This window comes from Perognathus longimembris, chromosome 1 (assembly GCF_023159225.1).
Source record: "Perognathus longimembris pacificus isolate PPM17 chromosome 1, ASM2315922v1, whole genome shotgun sequence".
Classification (NCBI taxonomy): Eukaryota; Metazoa; Chordata; class Mammalia; order Rodentia; family Heteromyidae; genus Perognathus; species Perognathus longimembris.
In genome coordinates, this window is record NC_063161.1 from 138,843,523 (window position 1) to 138,858,542 (window position 15,020).

Sequence of the window (15,020 nt, forward strand, 5' to 3'; positions counted from 1 at the left end):
TTTAATAATATCTCTGATTGTCCATGGAATTACACAATGACTGAAGATACAGTCATTCTTACAAGTCATTAAAGGCAGAGTGCAATATGTCAGTCTCAATTGGAAGTTTGGGGATTTGGTAAGTATTGGAGAAGAGGTGACATTTTCGCATCACGTGTCCTTCTCTAACTCCATGTTCATTTAGTTGAAATGCTAATGACACTAATGCAGAACCTGATTCAAGTTGGACTCCCTTTGTATGGGAGTCCAAACTATACTGGCAGAGTCATGGGAGGATGTTAAAACCCACAGAAGGAGCCATACAGGATGAAGTTGCTAAATCATGTCCATTACCATGGCTCACTGTGGTTAGACTTGCCAGCTCTAGTGATCATCCGAATGATGACCCAGTTCTTATGCATAAGCTTTACTTGATAGGGTAAAACAGGGATCGAGGGAGAAGGAGATGGATTTTTTTTTCAGTTGTTTGACCTCATTTATTGTTGGCTACATATCAGTAACCGGACATTTGGCTTCTGTGCTTGGGAGGCTTATCCTCTTGTCTAATGGCAATGTGGTGCACTATTATTTGCAATATTACATTTTCAGGGGAGAGCAGGGAAGAGTCAAAGCACACGGATGCAGTCATTTTCATGAGCTGACGACAGGGCACAGCCAACCGTCATACCAGGCCTCTCATGCAGAGCTCGTTAATGGGTGTAATTTTGTTAGTCTTGCAGTAAGGAATCTTTAGGTCATTCACACAGTGTGAGGTGAGAAAGAAAAGCTAATTTAACAAGGTTGTCACCTTCTTGAAAGCATATTCAAAGGCTTGCTAGCTAGCAGAAGGATTATAAACTAAAAGTTACGGGGGGGGGGTCATTGCTGACAGCCTTCCCCCCCTCCATTTTACTTTTTTTTTTTCATTCAGCAGAGACTTCTGGAAATATTGTCTAAGGAATGGAGAAAGAAAGATAAAGAGAAAAAGCTACATTTCTTCCTCCCCCACCCCTCTTTCTTTTGAAAGCCCTTACATGAAGGATCTGTGGTTTGTGTGGAATGCATGAGGTGCTCTTAGCTCTCAGTGACATTACCTAGGGGAATCTGGGGCCAGAGGTATGCAGGTGGGGCTGTCAATCAGAGGCAACATCAAGGACTCTTACAAAAACAAAAGGAAAGAAAATGGATGTTTAATCAATAAAGTTGCTCTCTGCTTAACCTTTTGTGTTTTAAGCAACAATCCCTAGAACCCAGCAACAGAGTCCAATATTTAACACATAAAAGGTACTCAGAGAAGGTGAGGCCTTGGAGAGCAGCTGGAAAGTGAAGATAGAACTGGAGGGTCAAGAAATGGAAAGAAAGAGACTTGGAGGAGAGAAAGGTCAAATGGATATTTAAAGATGGAGCCTTTAAAAGTAGCCTTTAAAAAAGAGATCTGAGAACCTGGGGCTAGACTGCAAAAGGTGTTGCATACCTGGTGATCCTGAGCTATATTCAATTTGTCTTTCTATGCTTTTAGAAGATCATTAAAACAACTGAAGCTTTGCCTGAAAAGAGAGGAAGAAACAGCCACAGATGGCTCAGTTGCAGACTGTCGCTCTCATGGCATTGGCCATCCCCTTTACTCACTCTGGTTTAGGATACTTAATTCAAGATGGTGGATTGGGGCAGTTTTCAGAAACATTTGGGCTGAGATATTGACAATAGCCAAGATAGGCTTCTCATAACCTCCTATCTGTACTCTTACAATTACCTGCCAGCTGTCAGCCTGCCTCTATATTCAGGCCCATCCTTCAGTGTGATTCTTTTTTAATTAAAATAAATGATAGATTTGGAAACTGTGAAAAGTATAGAAAACTATGAAGAAACAACCATTTATATCGCACCCATTACATTTCGGCTTTCTTCTTTTGTCTTTCCTGTTTTTCCATGTTTCAACTTTTTTGAGTGCCTATTAAGTCTCAGGAATTGTTTCAGAAGATTCAAACCTGAATATAACTTGCCTTAGTCTAGAAGCATTTTAACAAATGACTAATATTTTGTTCCAGTAGCTTCATTTTATTTTTTTAATAATTATTTTGATTATTTCTTTGATTAAGCAGTATTCACAACAGGAAAAGCCAAAGAGTTTACAAGGGCAGAGTAAAAGGTAAAAGTAAAAGGTGTCTGTCTTCCCTGTGCCCCTTTGCTACACCATTTCTTATCCCAAAGGCAGCAAAAAATGGTCCTCAGGAGGTTGGCTCTTTTCACTATGGTGTTTTTATTTTTTGTAGGTAACACACACATTATATAAACATATATACATAAACATTATATAATACATATATAGTGTCTATACATACATATAGTGTTTATATACATATGGATGTATGTAATGTTCTAAATAATGTTTGCAAGTCAACAATATTCCTTTTATACTGTGTGTGTGTGTGTGTGTGTGTGTGTGTGTGTGTGTATGTGTGTTGGTATTGGGGCTTGAACTCAGGGTCTGGCCATTAGCTTTTTTGCTCAAGATTAGCTTTCTACCACCTCAGCTCCACTTCCCATGTTTTGGTGATTAATTGTAGATAAGAGTCTCACTGAATCATTCCTGTCTGGTCTGGTTTCAAATTGTGATCCTCAGATCTCATCCTCCTGAGTAGTCAGGGTTATAAACATGAGCTGCTAGTACCCTAGCTTCTCCTATACATTTTATTAACTTATTCTTTTAGTTATGAACAGCTAGATTTCTTCCAATGCATTGCTGTTACAAACAACTCAAGTCAATAAATAAACTTGAACATGTTCCTTTTCTAACTTGTGATTGTTAATATGAGGTAAACCTAGGGGTAGAAATGCTAGGCCAAAGAAGGGTGTGTGTGTGTGTGTGTGTGTGTGTGCGCGCGCGTGCATGTATTTATCTATCTATCTATCTATCTATCTATCTATCTATCTATCTATCTCTATCTCCATTTAATTAGAGTACTATTAGATTACCCATTAGGTGGATATACTAACGTGTTCTCCTGGTTGCATTGTAGGATGTTTCCTGTATTACCATCTCCATATCATTCTTTTTTTTTTTTTTTGGCCAGTCCTGGGCCTTGGACTCAGGGCCTGAGCATTGTCCCTGGCTTCTTCCCGCTCAAGGCTAGCACTCTGCCACTTGAGCCACAGCGCCACTTCTGGCCGTTTTCTGTATATGTGGTGCTGGGGAATCGAACCTAGGGCCTCGTGTATCCGAGGCAGGCACTCTTGCCACTAGGCTATATCCCCAGCCCCTCCATATCATTCTATATAGCTTCCCAACTTTGCCTAATCTGACAATATGCAGTCATACCTCCATGTTGTTTTAATTTGCATATGTATACATATATATTCCAGTCCTGGGGCTTGAGCCTTTTTGTGCTCAAGGCTAGAGCTCTACCACTTGAGTCACAGTACCATTTCTGGCTTTTTCTTTTTCTTTCTTTTTTTCTTTTTTTTTACTGCCAGCTTTTTCTGAGTAGTTTATTGGAGACAAGAGTCTCACAGACTTTCCTGTCTAGGGTTGGCTTTGGATGGCGATCCTCAGATCTCAGCCTCTTGAGTAACTAGGATTACAGGCATGAGCCACAGGTGCCTGGATGGGCATATTTCAATATATGTGTTTACTTCTGGACTTTTTAATTACTGTTATCAATCCACTGATTTCCTGTTCTTTCACTACTGATTTTTAGAAGTTTTAACATATCAAACCTATGGGTTATGGATATTTTTATTTTAAAAATAAAAACATTTTCTTCCATCTGTATATGTATATTAACATTGTCAACAGAAACTGTAAGTTTTATATAGAAAAATCTTTTATCCTGCCTTATGAATTGCTTTGAGAATTTTTTTTTAGAAGTCCTTGACCATGCCTGGGAATACAAGCATTCTATATTATCTGTTATTAACTTCCATCTATACCTCCAATATCTTTAATTCAAGAATCAAATTTTCCTTCATATGCTAGGCTAGATGGTTTGCTTTTCTAGTTCTGTATTAGTCTATTTCTGGGGATAAGACAAAATATTACATATTGGGAAATGATATATATAGTATACATATACATACATGTGTATATTTATATCATATGTAGTACATATACATGTATGTGGTATATATACATATATGTATAAACACATATCTACTATATAGTGTACACATGTGTATGTATATAGTATATATACATATAAAAGCACAGTATACATATACAGTATAAATACATAGTATATACAGAGTATGTACATATAAATACATATTATATATACATATATAGTGTATATATACATACAAATACAAATATTTGTTGCTGACCATTTTGGAGATTGGGCAATTCAAACCCAGTAGATTTGGGGTCAGGTGAGGGACAATCTCTGCTTCCAAGATGGTACCTTAAAAGCTGTACCCTCCAGACAGGACAAGACTGTGCCCCCACATAGGAGAAGGTCTAAATGGAAAAGAGAAAAACACTCAGGGCATATGGATACTCCTTTCAACTTCTTTTATAAGAATCTACTAATGAAGGATCCATGATACTCTATAAAGAATCATGCCTTTATGTACTAGCTTGTAGAGTGACCTTTATTGTATCCTAGGTGACCAAAAACTAGTAGATCCATCTCAGAATTCTCTAATCTCTATTGGTTTAATCCTCCTGATCACTTACTGATATGGTTGCTGTGGGTTTGTAGCAAATTGTAATATCTGAAATATGAAATGATGTTCTTTATTTATATTTTTCCAAGTTGACATAATCAGAAGTGTATCCTTTTGCTATAAATTTCAGAATATATTAAGTTTCTTAATGGCAACTGAAAATAGTTTTGCATTTAATTTTAGGTTAATTTTAAAGAAAACTTAATATTTTATGCTATAAATACTAGTATCCAAGATCATGGGCTTTCTCTCCATCTGGATATTATTATAAACCTATGAAAACATAAATTAAACATGTTCCCATGAAAGTATTTGTACACTTACAGTAATTTCTTTTGTAATTATAGTGTTTATACTTTAGACAATCTTTTCTTCTGTAGTCTGCAGATCATGTAAGCATCAGTGATTATGGTGATGTAGAATTCTGTGTATTTTACTTTTGCTATTAACTAAAACGTTTATGGCATTGTGGTGTGTATAGCACTAATTATTTGTAATTGATTGCATGTTCTTGTAGCCTGGTCCATGGTAAATCTATGAGAATGATCGCCTATGTGCTTGCAAAGAATGAGTATTCTTTATAGTATGGAAAGATCTATGTCTGTAAATACAAGCTTGAAATTATGTTATTTAAACCTTCTATCTATCTTGAATACACTGGGTGACTTTTTGATATATTAGCTTTGGAAGGGAAAGTACTAAAATCTACCATATCTTCCACCACAATTACCAGAGTACATCATAATTTGTAAGTGTAAGCACTGCTTAGTGAAGCATTTTACACACACACACACACACACACACACACACACACACACACACAGAGGTATGTGCTATACAATGTGTTCCATCCTGTGGATAAAAACCCAACATTTTGGAAGCCATTCCTTTGGAGCAGGAAAGCTGCTGTTATAGTTGGGATACAAGATGTTCTCCTCTAATGACCATATGCTGAAAGCTTGGTTCCTAGATATAATGGATTTGGATCACTGAGAGTGACCGGATCATGAGGTCTCTGACCTAATCCGAGGCTTGATCCAATGGTGGTTGCATAATCGAGTGGACTATTGGCAGCAACTGTGAAACATAGAGCCTGATTGGAGGAAGAGGGTCCACGAGCATGCCTTCGAAGGGTATGTCCCGAGACTGGCCTCTTTCTCTTTGTTTTCCGGAAGCTGTAAGATGACTAGCTGTGATCCATCCTGCTCTCTCTGCCATAATGTTCTGTTCTCTTCAGACCAAAAGCAATGGAGTGAGCCGACCATGAAGCAAAATAAATCTCTTTTCATTTGAAGTTACTTTCCAAGATAGTTTGTCACATGGATGGAAACAAAGCTGACCAGCACATCTGTTAAACCATATCTACCTTTAATCTGAGGCTGTTCGCCCCGGAAAAGCTTTGGGTCCTCCTGATATCGTTCTATGGGTGCTGTAATTTGTATTTCATAGGGCTAATAGGTTGATAGTAACCCCTTTAAGACAATGCTGGGGGGGGCAGGGTAGGGGAAGATAGGAACAGCTGTCTTCCAAGTTGTCCTCTGCTAGGCATAGGGTACCTTGACTCATTTGGTACCCTAATTCCTTCTTCACTAGGTTTACTTTATCATTTGGGATCCTTAGTGAGACCTCAGCAGCATTCAAATAATTCGTCAGACATTTTAATCTCTCATTTTGTTTCTCTGTGATTGATTTTGAATCTAGGAAACAGTCTCTCTACTTACTGTTTAGGACTGAGAACCACATACAGTTTGAATATTTGATGTTCAGTCGTATAACTACACTCCAAATTCTACATTGTTTGACTTAACGTTATAACTTATACATTTTTGTTTATCAATATGTTGAAATGAAAATTTTCATGGCTACATAATATTTCATCAGATGGTTTTATTATAATTATCCTGACTATTCCTCTATTGTTGTGCATGCATGTGGGGCATGCCCGGGTGGCCCCGCCTATGTATCCCCAACCGGAAAGGCGGTTCTAGCTGGTCCCGCCTCCCAGCCTTGGGACCACGTGTGGCCAAGATGGCACCTGGAGGTGAACCCAGAGTCGGTCCTGTGGGCTGTGTAGAATTAGGCCGCCTCTTAGGATTGGTCCCTCAGCCCTCCACCCTTGATGGACAGCTCAGGCCACCCCTCATAGTCCCTAGCTAGGCGTGCACACCCCTCCCCCTCCTGCCATTTTAAGGCCGAAGCTCCTCTCAATAAAGCTAGACGGTGCATGACACTCTTCTGGGGCTGGGTATGGGCGGTTCTTCAACTCTTCACCTTTTCTTGTCCCACCTCGGTCAGAGGGCGCTTCCCCGCCTCTCCGCTGGCCAGGAGAGCGCTGGGGGCCAAGGACCGCGACACATGCAAATTGTCCCTATTTTTTCCCATGAATGAATGAAACTTTGGGTTGAAAATGTGTATGATTTGCCCATGGTTTATAATAGAATGACTTTTAAATTCATAACCTGATCATACCACTTCTCAGTTTACAAAGCACTCATTTCTCCATACTGATAAGTTGTAGCTCAAAGGAAAAGTTGTTATTTTTAAATTTTTATTTATTTATTTATTTATTTATTTATTTATTTATTTATTTATTTATTTATTGCCTGTCCTGGGGCTTGGATTCAGGGCCTGAGCACTGTCCCTGGCTTCTTTTTGCTCAAGGCTAGCACTCTGCCACTTGAGCCACAGCACCACTCCTGGCCGTTTTCTATATATGTGCTGCTCGGGAACTGAACCCAGGGCTTCATGTATATGAGGCAAGCACTCTTTGCCACTAGGCCATATCCCCAGCCTGGGAAAGTTGTTATTAACTGATTGATTCCACTTAGGCATTCCAGCTGTGCTAAAAAATTTCTCTTGTGGGGTGTGCGTAGGGGGGGCGTGGGCTTGAACTTGGTGTTTGGGCACTGTCCCTTAGCTTCTTCCACTCACACTCTAACACTTGATTCCACATCTCTCCTTTCAGCTCTTTGGTGGTTAATTGGAGATAAGAACCACCATCCTCACACCTCTGCTTTCTGAGTAGCTACAATTACAGATGTGAGCCTGAAATCCAGCTGCCTACATTCCTTGGCTGGAATTATGCAAAAGGAACCCAATCTCGTTTTAAAGAAGATATGCTAAGGGAGCTTCTGTTATGGAAGCCAAGATGATGTGAGGGGATGGGAGGAGGAAGTATCATTTAAGGAAGCTAAATGGTTCTGCATCAGAGTGTGGATGTTACACTTGCTGTATACTCATTTACTGCTTCTTCAGAGTACATCCTTAATTGCTGCTTTGTAAGGGGTGCTGACAGTGGGAAAAGGAGAGGAAAGGAAGAGGACAGGAAGTGAGACTCTCATGAGGGAGGAGGATCCCAGTGGGAAAATCCCTCTGGCAAAGTGAATGAATGATTGATGCAATGCTAGTAGGTATCCAGGATTTCTTTTCTTAATTTTGTTTTGCTGTTCTTTCTTGTATCTTCCCTCACCTAACCCCAAATTTTAATAGAGCTCTATTAATGACCCCAAGTTACTCTTATGTAGAAGCTGCCTTGGGAGGGTAGAGGAATCTCTTTGTGAATGTGAGGAGATCAATCAGAGCAAATTGGAGCTTCATGAGGAGTACGAGGAGCCCCAAGGTATTTTAAAGGAACCATGGGCCAATAGGATGCAACAAAACTTGTATCTGCCCCAGAACTTTCCAGAAACATTTATGCAGAGAAAAGGAATTTTAGTCCAATGAGAAAAACAAAAAAAAGCTTGAGAAGGGCGCCAATGGTTTATTCCTGTAATCCTACCTATTTAGAGGCTAGGGTCTGAGGATCATGGTTTGAAGGCAGCTCAGAAAGATAAAACTTAAATTTTTTTTAAAAGAAAGACAAAACTTAAGAGATTCAACATCAATTAACTAGCAAAAAGCCTGGAAGTGGAGGTGTGGCTTAAGTGGCAAAGTGCCAACCTTGAGTGAAAAGGCCAAGGGGAAGTACTAAGGCTTTGAGTTCAAGCCCCAGACTGGCAAAATAAAGAAATAAAAAGATAAAAATGAGCTTGAGTTTTAAGGGAACAGTAAATAGAAAAGCTCCATTGGAAGATAGGGGACACTTGGAACATGTAGGTTATAGGTTTTATCCAGCAACCAACATCTTATTGAGAGCTTTCTTAATAATATATGCTTTCATCATGTTAGTTGTATTAAAATAATCCAATAGGTAGTAGTTCAATGTCTGCTTAGAGTGCATAGAGCATAGGTCAGGAAAAGGTTTGTTTGGTCAGCACCCAGTACACAGATAAATGCTGGGTAAATACTTGTAGCGTTGTAATCACTTGTTGGTGGTTTTCTATTGTCATCAAAGGGCACCTACATTTAACATTGAGCATGTTAGGCTATTGGAATGAAGGCCAATATTTGTCCCCATCTTCCTATTTTCTATATGCTTTTCATATTTTCCCTAACAGGAACAGAAAAATAATTGACTCTTTGTAAACCCTCTTTTACACAGGATCTCATGTTCTTTAGAGGTTGCTTCTGTTTCTGTGTTCTTTCTGATAACTGAGATTGATTGGTGAAGCTCAGCTAAAATGTCTAGATTTGCCCACCAGAGAGCTAATTACTGAGCCTTCAGTCGCACTCCTCTGCCTTTTGGAGTTCCAATGTTGTCCTTTGGTCTGCCAGTGTGGAAATTTATGTTTAGACTCTTATCCTCCTTAGGTATGTCTTGAAAAATGATGAAAATACTGCTCACGGAAAATATTATAAATCTAAGATTTTTTATTCATAGGCTCATGCTTTGTCGTCAAAGAAAGGTTTCCACAAACCAAATAAACACATACTTCTCTGCTGTTTTGGTTGTCTTCATTAATAATTAGTTGACTTTTGCTGACCTTGAAAAAAATGTTATAAATTTTTGACCAGCTACTCCTTTGAGAGTGGAGAGGAGATTTGGTCCAGTGAATGTAATAGTCAAGACAGTAAGTCCAGATTCTCTTGGGCTGCTAGCACTCTGTCTTGAGGTTGACATGCTGCGTTTGTTCCAGGTCTCCTCCCCAGCCTTTTCAAACACCTCCCCCTTTGACATGCTCTGATGGAAGCAGCTGCAAAATCCAAGGGGAGACTGGAAATCCTTTCCTTGTTTAAGATTATAGGCTAAGACTGCAATCCAGAAAACATAACTCTGTTAGAATGGAATGGTATGGTTCTTCTTATAAAAATAATGTATAACCTCTTTTCTGCCCTTCATTTTTAAGCTTTCGATCTACCTTTCTTGTGGTCACTGTCTCATCTCTCAACTTTCTGCAGTTTCCTGGATTCCATCCAGTATCATCTCACAGAAACTGCTTACTTAAGTGATTAGTATTCCAATCGACAAATGTACAGTGTAATTGTTTTCAGTATGTCGCTAGTATGATGTCTACAGTTTTTGGATTAGTGTTGATCCTTTCTCCCATGGACTTTATTACCCTGAAGTTTTTTGCATGTCTCTTTCCCTTTTTCATAATTTTTCCCTGCCTCATCTGTGTTTATCACTCTTTATATATTGGTATTCTCTGGGGTTCCATTTTTGATTATCTTTATGAGCTCTTTAGTAATTGCCTCCACTACGATGAGAGTAACTGGAAAAAGGACACTGGTATTTCCACAATGTGCATTCCTAGTTGAGACATCTCTTGGAATTTCACTTGTATATTTCCAGTCATCTATGAAGGATGATGGATCACAGTCTCTAACTTTGTAACTAAAGACAATTTAGACTTAGTATGTTTAAAAGTGAATTTATGTTATTCTCACCTCAGTAGAATTTCTACATCCTCTTTCTCAGTTAATGAGAAACTCATATGTTTTATTTTCAGAAATCTAGAAATCTTAACTTCTTTTCTGTCTATATAATTAACAACCAGCCCTTGCCCATTGTACTCACTGGAATAACTGTCATGTGTGTTTTGTCTTCTTCACTCCACATATCATTGTCATCATAGCGGCCACAAATATCACATTCTCTACTCCCACCCAAACTGTCTTTCCCAAATAAAGATCTGAATCTTGCCACATACCTGAATTTAAAAACTTCATTGCATAGGAGACAAACTCTAAATTCTTAACACCACAAACAAGGCCCCTTATATAAGAAAAATCTGTCCCTTTTGTGAGCCCATAACACTCTCTGTATATTCTAATATAACCCTCGGAATATGGGATGCCATTATTCCATAAACCATAGATGTGGTTTGTTAGCTGGACTATAAATTCATTGAAAACAAGAGCATGTCTTTTTATTTTCTTACTTCTAGAACTGAACATAGAGAACTATATTTAAATAAAATAAAGACTTGGAGGAGCCGGGTAAGAAATGTTGAAAAGATTCTGCCTGTAAAATGACAAAGATCAAAGGATCAAAGTATAAAGAAATTGATGGGGTGATGTGAAAAGTAGTGAAGATGAGAGAGGTCACCAGGTTACAGAAGTCCATTAACAAGAACATTGGATAACTTGTCATTCCAGAACATGCCCTGTGCTTTCTCATGGGCTGCCACGGCAGTGGTTCAAAAATATCTCTGCAAATTCTTGACACACCTCTCTTCAAATAGTAGAGCCTATTTCCCATCCTTTAAAGGTGAATCAGACTCAGGAGCTTGTCTCTAACAAATAGAATGTGGCAGAGAGATGCACTATTTCTTCCAAGGCTAGGTCATTAAGAAGATAGCTCTGCTTGGTGCTTGCTCTTTCTCTTTTTGATAGTTTATGCTGGGGAGGCTCAGTCACTGCAATGTGAGCACACACAGGCAGCCCCTGCGTAGGTCCATGTAGGGGGAGTGTCAGCAACAACCAAACCCATCTTTCCAGCCATGTGGGTGAGTAAAACTAAAGGAACAGATAGTCAAGTCTACAAATGACTGCAGCACCTGCCACCATCTTCATTAAAACCTCATGAGAAAGCCTTGCCCAACCAAGTTGCTTCTAGATTCCACTGTTAAGATTCCACTGTGTAGATTTCACTGTTAAGGATAGTGAACACTTAATTTTGTTTTAAGCTACAAACTCCAGAAATAATCTGCTCTGTAACAATAGATAGTGAACACATCCTCAACTAAGGGTGACTCTCCTCATACCTTTTTTAGATTTGGATATATATTCAGGTGGACATGATGGTGCATGTCTGTAATCCTAGCTCTCAGTAGGACAAGGCAGGAAGATAGTGAATTTAAAGTCAACATGGGCCATACAGTGAGTTCTGTGCCATCCTGAGTTACAAAGTAAGACACTATCTCAGATGAATCCTTAAGATTCTTTCGGGTTTGGTTGAAATACTGCATTTGTTCTGGATCATTCCCCCACCTTCAATTAAAATGGATGTTTCTTTCTTCTAGTTTCCCCTCTTCCTCCTATTCCTATTCCTATTTCCCCCTCCTTTTCCTCCTTCTTCTTCTCAAAATATATACTAGTTACTTATTCAGTGATAAATTCTATGCTAATATTAGGGACCAAAATTGGAGTCATTTAGAAGTTTTGAAAATATTATTTCTCAATATACCCAATGTACTTAATTTTTTCAAAGAATAAATAATTTTTGATTGTTCTATCTTAAGAGTATGAGCACAAGATGAATATTGCTTGGATAAGAACCCAATCTTTGGCCTGTTTGCTTTCCAGGTTACTTTGTCTCTGATTTTGGAAAAGTTACCACTTAAAGTTTAGATGTATGTGTGCATGTGTGTGTATAAAATGGACATAACAGTAATTTTGTGCCTATGGTTGTCTTATCAGTCAGACTTCATTGTGACAAGTAATTGAGTTTAAAGGAGGACATCTTTATTTGGCTCAGTTTCAGATGTTTCAGTCCAGGTCTCTAGGCCTGTGACAAGGGATTCTGTCATGGCAGAAAGTCATGATGGAACAGAGTTGATTACCTCATGATGGCAAATATCAGAAAGCAAGAAAAGGACCAGTACAAGTCCAACTTCTCAGGATACCTAAGTGACCCACTTCCTCTAACTGGGTGCTATCACCTAGTTTTCTACCACCTCTCCCAAAGGCTATCATACTATGAATCCATTAAGAAACCAACCCATTAATTGGGTCAGAGTCCTCAAAGTCCAATCTCTTCCTATAATAAGCTCATCAGCTGACAACCAACCCTCATCAAATGGGCCTTTTGGGGGCATCCACATTTAAATATGTGGTCATGTTTTTAAAGTGCTTAGCATTGTACCCAATACAAATTAAATGCTCGATAAACACTTCAACCTATTGATGTTATTGAGGCTAACCTAGACATAAAACTTCACAAGAGGTCATCTCAATCAATGGCTGGGTGCATTGTCACTTGCCTGTCATCCACAATCATGGGGAAGTATAAATAGGAGATTCACATCTTACTCTATCCCAGGCATAGAGCAAGACCCTACCTCAAAAATAATCAATATAAAGAGGGGCTAGAGTCCTAGGCCTAATTCAAGTAGTAGAATTACCTGCCTAATAAGAACAAGGCCCAGAATCCAATCCCCAACAGAGCCATAAAAGAAAAGAGATAACATGAGAAATTCATGGTCTAACCCTTGACTGTGCCTGTCCAAGTTAGTCACAGCCCTCTATCTGATCAGTGAGAGTTGACACACCTGTGTGTCTGAGACCAGGACAACAAGATGGCTATGCACTGTAGTGTGTATCATATTCCAACTCATTGGGTTACAGAAGAGACACTTGTTGTCTCTTGGCCACACTTCTGGTGATGACTTCAACAAGCAATGATAGATCCTTGTAGTTTATGCATAAACTCTGGCCTTTGCATAGGTAGGAGAAGCCACAAGTAGTTCACCACTGCCTGGACAGTGGGCATTGTCGCAGCATAGGAAAGATCTGATGATGACATTTGCTTTTTTCATCAACAAAACAGAACTTCACATAGGTCTGAATTAAAAGGAGATGACTGTTTTCTAATGTAAGTTTTGATTTCATTACTAATAGATGAGGTATGGTTATGCCTCATGTTTCAAGAGTGAGCTGGGCTATAAAATATTTGTTCCTTTTAGTGCAGTTGCAGGCAGGAGGGGCCTGGGGAGTTTACATACCCTTAAAAGGGATGTGGAGTAGGGAATATTCAGAGCAGAGCTACGAAAGGTGATTAAAGGGCCCAAGGAGGAAGGGAAATAAAAATTATTAGTCCTGCAGAATGGCGTGTGTGGCAAGGGAGGAGGAAGAGAAAGGAAGCAGAGTAAATGACTGTGCTTTCTCCACTAGACGTAGAACCAGACAAAGTGGTCTTTAATGAGCACAGTGTGATTTAAAGTGAGAATGCTATTTCTTCACTGGGTTCTAGAAGCTGGAATCTCATCTAAAGGGTCTTCAAGAAGAGACATATCAGTCAGGAATAGCTTGTTTTAGTTTCAGCAAACATTCTTCCCACAGTGCATAGCTCTCTTGGTCCCTTTCAATACCCCTAGCTAGTAAACTGGGGATACATAAACATTTGAAAGCAGAATTTATTTGAAGAGGTCTAATCTTAGTGTAAGGTATTATATTTCTAATTAGAATGCTCCTTTGTTCTGTATGTCACATGTATTGGTCCTTGGGACTAATATAAATGGAATAGTAGCAGTAGAGTTGTAGAAATAAGAGGATAGTGTAGCAGACGTATCCTACTTTCCTTTATTTACCATATTCAATGGGAAACATTATTCATCCAAGACTATTGAGGCTCAGGGTCAACTAAGATTTTTATTCAACTAGCACTGATTGACATTTAGCATGTAGTATTTAGCGTGGAATATTTTTCCGCTTTTAAAATTTTTATGTATGAATCAAGTACCAGTGGTTCTTGTCTCTAATCCTAATTTATTGGAAGATTGAGAGAGGAAGGATCACGGTTAAAGGCCAACCAGTGCAGAAAAGTTCGAATGATCTCTTTTCAACTGATAACTCGATGAAGTGGGGTACATCTGTTATCCTTATCTGTGTGGGAAGCAGAGACTGGGATTGTGGCTCCCGAATAGACTAGGCAGAAAACTCCTTGAGACTATCTCAATGGCTAGGTGCTAGGTGTGAAGTCTACAATAGGCGAACCATGATCCAGGCATACTTGGAAAGGAAGCAAGACCCTACTCAAAAAAAAAGAATCACTGGAGTCAGGGCTCAGTGGTAGAATGTCTGCATGACAATCATGAGGCCTTGAGTTCAAACTCCAGTAATGTCAAAAAAAGAAAAGATGATATGTATGAAATAATCAATTTAAATAAAATGTTAAATCATTTTACATAAGTAGAGATTGTGTATATAACATATATATTAAGTAAGGTATGTGTGTATCATGCCTATTCAGTTATAAGGAGATACGTGGAAGACGGCCAAGAAAATGTTAATGGTATAATATGCAGAAGGCGGAACTCTACGTTATCTCTCCTTTCTTT